This window comes from Neomonachus schauinslandi, chromosome 2, assembly GCF_002201575.2.
Source record: "Neomonachus schauinslandi chromosome 2, ASM220157v2, whole genome shotgun sequence".
NCBI lineage: Eukaryota > Metazoa > Chordata > Mammalia > Carnivora > Phocidae > Neomonachus > Neomonachus schauinslandi.
Genome location: NC_058404.1, coordinates 38,975,033 through 38,988,154, shown reverse-complemented (window position 1 = coordinate 38,988,154; position 13,122 = coordinate 38,975,033).

The window sequence follows — 13,122 nt, the reverse complement described above, 5'->3', positions numbered from 1 at the left end:
AGACTGCCTGCATTTTAATCCTAATCCAACACTTGCCAGCTCTGTGACCTTGAGAAAGTACCTTAACTTCCCTAAATTTCAAGTTCCTCCCTTCTCAAATAAGGGCACTAAGAGTACCGACTGCACAGAGTTGTGAGCATTGAGTTAGAAAAGCGTTAGCGATTGTTATTACCTAAGAAGCAGCACAAGGTGCAATCGCACATGGTTACTAAGCAATGTGTGTCAAAGGTGCAGAAATGCAATCACTGCTGTGGCCCTTTCTCATTCGTTGCATTAATGTTTACTGAGAGCCTCCTATGTATCAAGCCCTGTGCGGGGTGCTGGGGATGCTGCAATGACTACCATCACAGGCATAGTGTCTGTTGTCACAGACGCTAGCTGAGAAGACAAATGAGAAGCAAGTAATTACAAAGCAGTGTGATGAGCAAGGAGCACATGGGGGGGAGGGCAAGGTTTGCTGGTGGAGGGGGCTGACCTAGAGTCAGGGAAGTCCTAAACTGAAACCTGAGAGATGAACGTAAATTCCTCAAATAAAAGGGTGGAAGGACAAAGAGAAGATTACATGTGGAAAGCTCTAAAGATGAGAGAATTAAGTATAGCTGAGTTAGAATTGGAGAAAGAGTGCAGGGGGACTAGAGTAGGAAGATACATGGGAGCCAGGTGGTTGTGAACTTAATAATTGTTTGTATATATTGCTTATAAAATGATATATAGTAATATATACTGTAATTATAGTTACATAATTATAATGTATAATAACAATTATATATACAGAGCATATATATACACATATACACATAAAAACACTGTGTGGCATGCACTGTCCCTTTATTCCATAGATATTTAGTGAGTCCTACTATGTACCATCACTGTTCTGGTGTTTGGATGCACATAACCAGTGAACATAAAACAAAAATCCTTGCTCTAGGGGAGCTTATATTCTAGTGGAGAAGACAAACAATAATCAATAAATACAATAAGTAAAGTATATAGTATGTTAGAGGGTGATAAGTGCAGTGGAAAAAAAAACAGAAGGGAGATCAGGAGTGTCATAGAACTGGAGGAAAAGTTATAGTTTTTAAAAGGGTAGTGAGAGTATGTCTCATTGAGAAAAGACATTTGAGCAAAGACTTGAAGGAGAAGGAGTTAGCTATAGGGATATCTGGGGGAAGAGCATTCCAGTAAAGGGAATAGGCAGCGTAAAGGCCTTAAGACCAGAGCATGCTTGAGGAGTCCCAGGAAGAGTAAGGATTCTACTGGAGTAGAATGAGCAAGGAGTAAAGCAGGAGATGAGGTTACAAAATGGAGGCTGGGGACTTGACTACATAGGTTCTTAAAATCTGTCATAAAGATTTTGGCTTGTAGTGGTTGTGAAATGGGAAGCCAAAGGAGGCTCTGAGAAAGGAGCCAAATCATCTGACTTATCAATCTGCTGGCCTGAGAAGAGACTATGGACGGGCCAGGGTGGAAGGAGACCGGTCAGGAGGTTGCTGAGTAATCTAGGTGAGAGATGATGAGGCTTGGTCCAGGTGTAGGCACAGATGTTGGAATGAGGAGTCAGATTCTGTCTACAGCTTGAAAGAGGAGCCAGCTGGATTTCCAGGTCAATGGGATGTGAGGAGTGAGAACAAGAGAAAAGTGAAGGGCAACTGAGCCTGAGCATCTGGAAAGACAGTTCCAGCAACTGGGATTAAAAGGACTTTCTGCAGAGGAAGTTTGAATGAAAAAAATTAGGAGTTCAGCCTTGGACATATTAAATTTAATATAGCTATTAGCCATCAAGTGGCTATGTTGAGAAGGCAGCTGAATATATATGAGTCCAGGCTTTAGGAGACAGGTCTGAGCTGGAGATGCACATTTGGGAGTTACCAGGATATGGATATTAAAGCCAGTTGAGATGACTAAGGGAATGAGCATGGAGAAAAGGACCAGAGTCCAGGGGTACTCCACATTTAAAGGTTCACAGAGGAGAGGAAGATCCAGATTTATATAGTCTTCCCAACTACCCTAAAGTGAACTACTGTTATGATCCCCTTTTGATAGATGAGAAAACTGCAGTGAGTGCTTAGGTAACCCGCCAAAGGTCCAGTAAGTAGGTAAGTAACACAGCTGGAGTGTCCAGTAGGTAGGTAAGTAACACAGCTGGAGTTCACGCACACAGCAAGATCTAAGCGGTCTGGTCTGGCACAGACTGCACGCCTCCTGCCTCTCTCAGAAGCCCGGGGCAGGAGACCCAGTGAAGAAATGTTAAGCAGGAGAGTGAAATGCTTTCAGATTTAAATTTCAGAGACCAGGCATGGGGAATGGATTAAAAAAGGCCAAGCTTGGGGGTAGGGAGATCATTTAGACTACTGCAGTAATCCACATGAGAGATGCTAGTGACTTCAACCAGCATGGGGGATTGGAGAAGTTAGTGGACAAATTCCAGAGGTCTTTGTTTGGAGGTAGAATGAAGGGGATTAATTAGAAAGTGAGTAGTAAGGAAGAATGAGGAATCCAGGATTATTCGTAGGTTTCTGATTTGGGCAGCTGTATGAATGGAAGTGTCATTTGTTGAGTTGAGGATCACTGGAAGAGAACCACATTGAGGGGAGGGAGAGGTGGCTGAATTTATTCATAGCAATGCCAAGGGTCATGTCCAAAATCAACACTCAAATATTTTTTGAATTTAATCAAACATCATAGAATTTGGGAGCTCATAGGGTATCTTGTCATGGTATTAAGAGGGGCCACAGGAAACCACTGACAAATGGCAAGTCCATTTTATGCATAAAAATCTCTGGGAAAAGATTTTCTAAACCTGCCACTGACAAACCATCCTAGTGTTTAACAGCTCTCACTGCTGAGAAGTTTTTTTCTTTTTTTTTTTTTGTTTAAGATTTTATTCATTTATTTGAGAGAGAGAGAGCACGAGGTGGGGGGTGAGGGCAGAGGGAGAGGGAGAAGCAGACCCCTGGCTGAACAAGGACCCCACCGAGAGGCTCAGTGCGGGGCTCAGTGCTGGGCTCCATCCCAGGGCCCAGAGATCATGACCTGAGTTGAAGGCGGACCCTTAACCAACGGAGCCACCCAGGCGCCCCTGAGAAGTTTTTCTAATGTGAGAAGCCACTCTCAGCTCTCAGGGTTCCCTGAAAATTATTTAAGTATCATTATTATTAATATTTTGGTCTGAGACAAGAGAGGCCTTGCTCACTGAGAGACATTTTTAAGGGCTCCGCAGTGGGGCCGCAAAACCCCTCTCTAGCTTTGACACTTCTTCCTCCTATCCATGAATGCTCCCTTTGCATCAAACCTCACTACTGGTCATGCACAGAAGAAACAGAATGCCTTCTCTCCAAGTCTCTGTTCTCACTGATCCCTCTTCTTGGCATGTATTTGTCTCTTACTCATCCTATTTGTGGAAATTCTCTCCAGCCCTCAAGGCCCAGCCATATGTTTTCTCCTCCACGAAGTCTGTCCCAAGCTGGATGCCCCCACACTAGAAGTAATTTCTCCCTCTTTTGTGACTAAATAGCATTTCACAGCTCCTTTATGTAACCTACAGTGCTTTTGACACTGTGCCACACATTCATGTATGCAGTCTGATCACCACAACTGGATTGTAAACTCTTTGAGAACCACAGTGTGTATAGCTCAGTGTCTAATATATATTCATTCATCTATTAAACTAACATTTATGGAGTGCCCACTATCTCCTGGACACTAAGGGCACAGAGACCATTAAAGCATGTCTTCAAGGAGCTTATAATCCAATGTGGGAAGAAACTCTAAAGAAAAGACAAGGTCCCTTTAAAAAATTAAAAACAGCTCCTTTAAGGCTGGTCCTGGAAGGAGTCTGTCCTTCTGGAGAGGAGAGCCTAAAGTCAACACCCCTAACCCTCAAACAAGAGACTCACCTTCCCCTTAGGGACTCCTGCTACTGGCTGCCCCCACCATGCTGGACTTCAGAGATTAGTATTCCTTTAACTCTTCAACACCAGTGTAGACATACTAGTTTTGTTGAATTTCCCATAGGAGAGCAAAGACCAGGGTGGACACTTATACAAAGCTTGTTTAAAGACTTGGGAATAATAAAAGGGAAATGAACAGAGTCACATCAACTAATAATGTAGCTCACAAGATGTGATGTGCTGAGGTATTCTGGGATGTATACCTGCTTCCAGGTGGCAGAACTTCTCTGTAACTCCTCTTATGCAGGAACCCCAGCAAAGCCATCTCAAGTTCCTGAAATCCAAACCCTGCCTGACAAGAAGACAGCAGCATCCCTCTTCCAGCAGCCTCAGGCTGGGCTCCTGGTTCTGGTCTCCTGAGGGAAATAATCATTGAACCAAATGGCTCCTTCCCTAGACGCTATACCCAGGAATATCCAACAGTGAATATACCTAGATGCTCTAGCATAGCATAGCATAGCATAGCATAGCATAGCATAGCATAGCATAGCATTATTCTGTGGCTTCTTGCTAGATGCTCCTTCATTCTCTCTCTATACTCCCTGTCTAGATGACCTCATGAGTGTAAGTGCTCTTTTAATTATTTAATTTTGACTTTGTATCCCCAACCTCAACCTCTTCATAAACCTCCAGACCCACATATCAAATCACCCACTTGACATCTCCACTGAGGTGCCTCACAGACATGTTAAACAGGACAAAAAAGAGCTCTTGAGTTTTCTTCCCAAATCTGTTCCTTCTTCCAGCCCTACTCCATCTCCAGCTTTCCCCATCTTAGTAAACAACATCACTATCCATTCAACTACTCATACCAATACCCACAAGTCATCCTGAGGTCCTCTATTACCCTCATCCCTGCAGCTAATCCAGAAACAAACCCTGTTGATTCCCTCACCAGGTATATCAGGAATCCATCCTCTCTCCAACTCTACTGTCACAACCCCAATTCAGGCCACCATCACCTCCTGCCTGAAAGACTATAAACCACCTACACCCTGGTCTCCCAGCTCTACTCTCACCCCTTTCAATTCATTTTATATACAGCAGCAAGAGTGAGTTCAAAAAAACTATTAATGGTTATGTGAAGCTTAGACCCTTCAATGCCTTCCCATGGCATTAAATTCAAATGCCTTTACCACTTTGCTATAGACGGTTTGTGGTCTCTCAAAATTCATATGTTAAGTCCTAATGCCCAATGGGATGGTATTTGGAAGTCGGGCCTGTGGGATGTGATTAGGTCATGAGAGTGAAGTCCTCATGCATGGGTCTCTTATAAGAGACCCCAGGGAGGAACCCCAGACTTACCACCATGTAGGGATGCAGAGAAAAGATGGCTGTCTATGAACCATGAGGCAGGTCCTCACCAGACACGGAATCTGCTGGCGCCTTGATCTTGCACTTCTCCACCTCCAGAACTGTGAGAAACAAATGTTTGTTGTTTAAGCCACTCAGACTATGGTACTTGTGTTGCAGCAGCTTGAATGGACTAAGGCACATCTCTTTTATCTACCCCCTTCCATCTCTCCAATTGAATCTCTTGCTCCTCCCTCCAACCTACCCTCCCCACTCCCCACTTCTAGGCCCTAGAATATGTTGTTCCCTCTGCTTGAAAGGTTTTTTTCCCTGGTCTTCATATAGCTAGCTCCTTTTCTTTACCTTTAGGGGCAGACAGTGGAGGAAGAAATTGTTTCATTACATGACCAAGTGAATGAATTATTATGCTATAGGTCCTGTGATGGTGTTTGTACAGACTACTATAGAAGCAACTAGGAAGTGTTCAAAAAAAATAATTCATTCAGTAAAACTGAATTCCTAGTCTACTTTGTTCTTATCCTAAATTGGAGCCAGTGGGGATCACATTCAGGTGCTGGAATGTCAGCTTCATATCAAGGATTCAGGCTTCTCTTAGGTTGCGATTCCTCCATTCATACGGTGGGGCTTTCACCTTCATGCTCACAACATTGTTGTCGTGGCTCCAGGCATCAAGCTATATTCCAGGCAACAAGAAGGAGGAAAGACAAAAAGCAAATGTATATGAGCCAATGGGGAGTCAATTGCCTTTGACAAGCTTTTTCATGAGATCCTGCTTTTGCTCTATTGTTCAGTATTGAGATAAAGGAGGTCCTGGGAATACTTTTAACTGGGCACGTGACTACACCCACCTCCCAAATGGGACTCTGTTAATAAGGAAGACAGGAGAATGGAAATCGGGTAGACAACTAACAGGCTGTCCACAGCCAGTGGGAGCGAAGAGAGCAGCTACAGTCCATGAATAGTTTATATTTTTTAAATAAAGTCTGGAATTGAAAGACTTAGGGAAGGCTGACTGGAAAACAGGGAAGCCACGCAAGATAACTTTTATGTAATCTCCACAAGATAGATTAAAATAAGGAGAAATGACAAAAACATGTCCATAGTAACAAGAAGGTCTGGTAAGTGATGGCCGGGAAGGGGACAATGTGGTCAGCTCTGATCTGAAAGGACTGTAGGATGGCAACTAGTCACAGGGTCATAAATAGCCACAAACTGACCATGTGATCTTGGGCAGGTTATGTAGATAAATTCCTTGGATCAAAATGTTACCTGTAAAATGAGACAATTGAACTAAATTATCTTCAATATCTTTTCCAACTCAGGGCTCCTGGGTGGCTCAGTTGGTTAAGCATCTTCCTTTAGCTCAGGTCATGATCTCAGGGTCCTGGGATCGACCCCTGCATCAGGCCTGTTTCTGCCCCTGCTTGTGCTCTCTCTCTCTTGCAAAAAAATAAAATCTTAAAAAAAAAAAAAAAATCTTTTCCAACTCTAAATTTCTACTAGTAATGGTCTTTTTTTCTTTCTTTTTTAGCAGTGAAATATTTTAGACAAATGAAAACTTACATAGAGAACAGATAAAATAGAATGACATGGGGATCAGAATCCTGGAGTTCTACTTGGCCTTGTCTTAATCCCCATGGTGGCCACTGAGCTCTAGAGAGTGTATTTCTATATAGTTCCATGTGTAACAAAATATAATAAAATGATGTATTTATTGGTATAAGTCAGCCTACAGATACAGCCATGAGTATTCTTTTCAGAAAAGGAAAATTGCTTTTATTTCTTAACAACAATTTTCAACACTTAAAAAAAAACCCATTAAGTTACATAACTAGGGTTTCAAATCATGACACTATTGTGACTCTCATTTGAAATCACTGGGGAAATATTAATCAAATCTCACAGGAAAATTGACAGAATTTCCTCCAAAACTTACTCAGTAATGTTAGGAAAGAAAGAAGCCTGGATTGCAAAGAGAAGTTTTCAGAGTAACATACTTATTATTTTCTAGGTAGTTATTTAGATAAAAATTATTCTCACAGGAAAAAAACAAACCTTCACTTAGCAAATACTAGTTTCCTGTGTGCCAGACTTGGCTGCTTCCTGTTTACCAAAAGTAATTGTTGGTAATTCAAAGCAAAGACCAGGAAAATGTATCTCTTGTCAGTCACCTGCTGAACTTCCTTCCCTTTCACTTGTTACACTTTTGACATTCCCAAAGTTTTTAAAAATACCCTTTTAAAACTTTAATTTATTTCAAAAAGTAGCAGTAGAAAGACTCAATGAATTCTGAAGCAGGTATCCTCAAATTTCCTCCTCTAGTATCTACCCCTTGGAGGTAAGATTTTATGAATACTGATTATTTTTCTGATCCACACAGAATCCTAAGCTTATCTTTATCTCCAAAATAGCCCAGCAAACCTGGTTTTACTCTCTCTAGAGATTCCCCACACTGGTGACTATAAGCTTCTGCATTTTTCTCTCCACTGTTTCCCTCCTCCTTCTTGATCCCGCTTTTTCTCTCACCAATGTAACCTTTCCAATTTCCAGGTAGGTCTGGAAAACACCATCTGTTCCAAGTATCCCTGGTGCAGATTACAGGTTCAGGGGCACTATTCCTTGAACCCCAAATCCCAGACACACGGTCAGCCAGACTTTTTTCTCATTTTTTAATTTTTATAAAGCTCTTCCACAGGAAAAAAAAATAAAGTAAATCGTATTTAGGTATGCATGAAAGGTAATGCAAAACCTTAAAACATATTTTAATCCTACATTTCATTCAGAAGCTTGAGAAAAACACAGGCTCTTGTTTCCATCATCGTGTCGCCTTGCCTTCAGCCAGAAGGTCGTCTAGCTGCCTGAGCCCGACATCCCTAAAACCGAGGCCTTCGTCTAATGAAGCGACTAGTCTTCCCCCTGGTGAACAAGCCGAATTCGTGAACTCGCGCGGCGGCGTTTTTGCGCTAACAACGGGGACGGCCTCGGCAATAAGCTCCTCGCCACGGAAGGTGGTGCTATTGGGTCTGAGGGGAGAAGCGGCCGGCCGGGAACTCCGCGAGCAGAGCCGCGAGGAGAAACCCGGGATTTCTAAAGTGAATTCCCCTACTTGGGACACTCCGCTTGAGAGTGAGACTTCTAGTGACTCAAAGAGCTGGAGGTAGAGGCAGAAGTGCTCCGGCGGGACGGAGTCCGGGAGGAAACAGACACCAAAGCTAATGGGGGGGGGCGACTCGGGGCCGGGCTCTCGCATATCCAGGGGCGCCTTCTGGGGACGGGGTGCAGCGCGGAGAAAAGTTGTCGGGCGGAGAGAGCGGGTGGCGATGAAAACCAAATGTCTTTCATCCCCTGGAGACAAAGAGGTGCCTTCTTTTGACAACAGCTGCCAGTGCCACACACACCATACGGCGGGGCCGGCGGGGGAGGGGAGCGGGCGAGGAGAGCGTCTGAGGCGACGACCGGCTCCGACTTCCAATAATGGGCTGGTTGTCATGGTGACGAGCCCTCCATCTGAAGGGGGCGGCTGAAAGGACCCATTGTTCTGGAGCGGGGCTGCCCGGCCTGCGCCTGTTTCTCAGAGACACCTTTGAACACCTCCCCGCGTTCCCGCGAGGCGGGCGGACGGTAGCCGGCAGAGGCTCCTCGGGAGCTGCGCGCCAGGCCCGCTACCCCAGATGGCGACGCCGCCGCGGCTCCACACACGCCGCGAGAGGAGCAAGCCGCCACTTGCCCCCCGACTCGCTGCCGCCCGCGCATGCCCGCCCCAGAAATCGGCGTGCGACGGGCGCGCTGGCCGCCGCTCGGGCGCGCACAGCCCGACCCTCGGTGGGTGACACGGCCGGCTTCCCGACCGTGCCGGAGGACGAACCCGCGGCTCCGAAAGCACTTGCCGCGGCCTGGGGCCGGGGGGCGCCGGAAGGCCCCCCGCACCCCAGAATCACTTCTCAGTCGTGCCGGAAGAAAACAAAATCGCGGTGTAAAGATTAAGTTACAAGCAGCAGTGCAGTTTTCCTTATTAGAGCAAACGATTAGGAAAAAACCTGCAAGTCCGTCCCCGGGGGCTGGTTAAATCAGGCGGGGCGTTAGCCCTCTGATGAAATATTAAGCTGCCATTAAAAAAATAGAAGGCAACTTTATATGCAGAGATACGGGAATTTTCGGGGATACTCTAATCAAGCAAGGTGCAGAACAGTGTGAGTAGCGTGTGTCCGTACACAGACACACGTACTGGTGTGTATGTGTGTGTTTGCGTCCGAGCGGTTGCTTAGGGCAACTGTGGGACTCGAGTATGTAGTGGGGAGATGAAGAAAACTTCCTTGTCAGAAAACCTTGTTGTCTTGTACTTTTTACATTTTGTCCTATGTACCATGTATTACCTCTTTAAAAAAAAGAAAAACTTTTAAGGAGAACTTTAAAAATTATATTTGCTTGAACACTGTCTAATGAGGTTGGAACTCTCCGTAAGTCATCTGAATGCCTTTTTTTAATGCTTCAATAAATATTAATTTTTAAAGTATACATATACAAACAATACAAATACCATTAACTCACAGAGATGCAAACAAAGGTAAGTCACAGTGGCAAGTCAAATATAAAAACATACACTGAGGGCCAACTGATATTGGAGGATCCCACTGTATAATTCATCTATTGTTATATCAGATTAATCACAGGGCTTCCAAATTAAACTAATGACATTACATTAGGGTGATTTTCCTAACTACAAAATGATTTATAATCAGTGAAATGGACTACTGAACCCCAATGACATGAATGGTCTTTCTATACAGATAAAAGTGAAAATTACTTAGCAGTGACTTCACCCAACAATGAAAACAAAGTAGCATCTCCTGAGCATGTACTGTGTGCCTTACTGAACACTGTTAGGAGTTTGATAGGTATTATCTTTTAATTGTCCAAACAAACCATTTGCCTCTTTTACAAATGAAGAAACATGTAGAAATGTTCTCTGTTTACCCAATATCGCGCCAAACCTGAATTTGAATTTACATCTGACTGACTCTAAAGCCTATCTTGTTCTTAGCATTGACTTCACATGTTTCTTCTTAAATTATTGTGACAATAATATAGGCTCAATATGACTTTCTAATCCCATGGTTTCACAAATTGAATAAATGGTATCTAAATATTAAGAGTTAGACTGTGTTTGAGGGAACTTTTGTTGTAAACAGTGTTGTGGGCCTGTAAATGTTTAACTCATGCCATAGCTTGGTTGTCCCGCATAAATAGGAAGTCTTTGTTTTGTGAATAACTAATGTAGTCTTTATGTAGGTGCCCATAAATAAAGTGTAATTGGAATAACGCCTTCTTTATTTGTTCATGTATTGTCTATGGCTGCTTTTGTACTACCGTGGCAGAGTTGAATACTTGTAAGCTAGACCGTATGGCCCACAAAGACTAACCTATCTACGGTTTGGCCCCCTACAGAAAATGTTTGCTGATTTCTTGATCTAGAGTTAAGAGCATGCACTTAGAAAGGCAAAAAGTACTTGTGTAATTTAAAAATGCTATCCCCATTCTAAAACTGTTATTTTTATATTTGCCCAAGTATTCCTCTCCTATTCCAAACTGTACATTCAGGGCTGTCTCAAAGGGCTTTAGCACTGAGAAATTTCTTTCAGCTCTTACAAGATAAAGATGATATATGTATTGCCTTAGGTTTCAGTCAGCCATGATGCTTTTTTTTTTCCCCCGTGATAGAAAGCTCAGTGATGAGCACACATCGCTTTGCTTTGGAGGCTGTTCTTAACTGAAGACCTTCCAGGAAAAAGAAAAAAGCCAAGGATATATGATACTTTGCCAAAACGAAGCAATTACTATGAGTTGAAATACATATCTTACGAAATCATGTACAGTAGTTGGAACCAGCTTAGAGAGATGATTGCCACTGTCTTCCTTAGATTTCAAAGACTTGTGTTCCCTTTTCTTTTTTAAAGCTTTAGTGATTCTGAAAATCAGGGAGAAGTTTGTATGAATTTGTAGGAGAGAGCATGTGGGAAAAGAGCACTGTCCCATCCACGGGGACAATTGCCACTAATCGTAAAATACAACTTTTAGGAAAATTGATTTGGGAGGATATGAATCCCAGTTACCCCTTCCTCTCCATTACTGTTCCTGTCACCTTCTAGCTCAGAGCACTGGCAGTTTCTCCCTTGTTGCACAACCGGGAAGTCCTAGGTTTATGCCTATGGACAACACCTGCTTATAAAAGCCAAAAGCTGTAGGTGTATTTAGGCAGCGAGCTGGAGAACTTTCTGAGTTTGAAATTTTGTTTCTTTAAGCTGGGAAAAACTCTAAGCTCCTCCACCCAGTTAACAACTGACCTGTGTTGGCTTGTTTAAAGCACTCATGAAGTTGGCCATAGTACAGAAGTCTTATGAAGCACTGGACTTACCAGTAGGAACAGAACACTTCCTACGTAATTATGGTAGAGCTATCACCCTAGTCAACATCACTCAGAGGCAGGCAAATACTAATTCCAGCTAATAAAAATTAAATCCTGACTGTAGAATCTAGGCTAAGGGTTTATGGGTATTCACTGTACATTTCTTTCAAATTTTCTGTGTGTTTGGAAGTTTTTCTAATCGGATGTTGGGGAAAATCAGATTCTAACCTGAAAGCTCCATTTTCTCTAAGTTTCTGAGGAACAAAACAAAACCAAATATTTGAGGAAATATTAGAATTTTTCATTTAAAAACATACCCCCACCCCTGTAAAACAAAACCGAAAACAAAAAACACCTTAAGATCATAAGGATACTATGAATAATAAAAACACAGAATGGGATTCAGAGTCTAAATAATTTCAAGGTCTTTTCTTAAGCTTGAAAATACTTTGGGGAAAATATTTGGACATTTTCTAAGAAAATGATTCTCAGTATTATTCTTAAATTATTAGAGAATGGTAATAACACCAGTTGTGTATGAGAGTGGAATGTTCTTTTTTTTCCTTTGTATTCAATTTTAAATTGCCATTACTTTTTTCTGACTCCCAGATTGCCCTCATTGTAGGCTTCCCTCTACCAGAAGTTCCTAAAGGACCTCAACCCAATGTAGATGTCAAAGTCTCAAAGTCTTCTTTTCCCTTCTTTCTCTCATCTCAGTAAGCATCTGTGGGCATCTCTTCCCACAGCTGCAAACTACCCACCAACTTCTACTTAATCCGTCCTTAGCCCTCTCAGCACCTCCCCCGCCCTACAAGAAGTCTTTTGATTAAGTGCATAAGGAGTTAAGTACTTATCTTACCAAATTAGAAAAAAAATTGGGGGGAGGACTATGAAGAGAAAATGAAGAGAACAGTAAGAATTGAAATTAATAAAGTTGAAAACTGACCAAGAAAAAAGAGAAAGTAAAATTGGAAAAGAATAAGAAGGATATAATCATGGATATGGAAGAGATTTTTAAAAACGTTTTCTTCATAGAATTATGAATTATGTGGCAGCATATTTGAAGATTTAGATGAAATGTACAATTTGTAGGTAGAATGCAAATGACAAAGAGTGACCCAAGAAAAGGTGGAAATCTGAATGGTGCATTGTCATAGAAGAAATTAGAAAGATAACTAAACATCTTTCTGTTAGAAGAAGAGGAAAACAAAAACTATTATTAATATCTTCAGCGACATTAGAGGGATCTATGGGAATGAGAACAGAACAATATGAGAAAAGAGCATAGAGAAGAAAAACTAAGAAATAACTCTTAGAAATTTAAAATATGGCTATCTTAACTTGAAAATCCAATAAAACATTTGGGAGAGTAAGTCTAGAAATCTCCCAGAAAGTATAGAAAAAAGACAGAGGTAGAGAAAACAGAAGAAAAATATAAGAAAAACTGTAGACCAA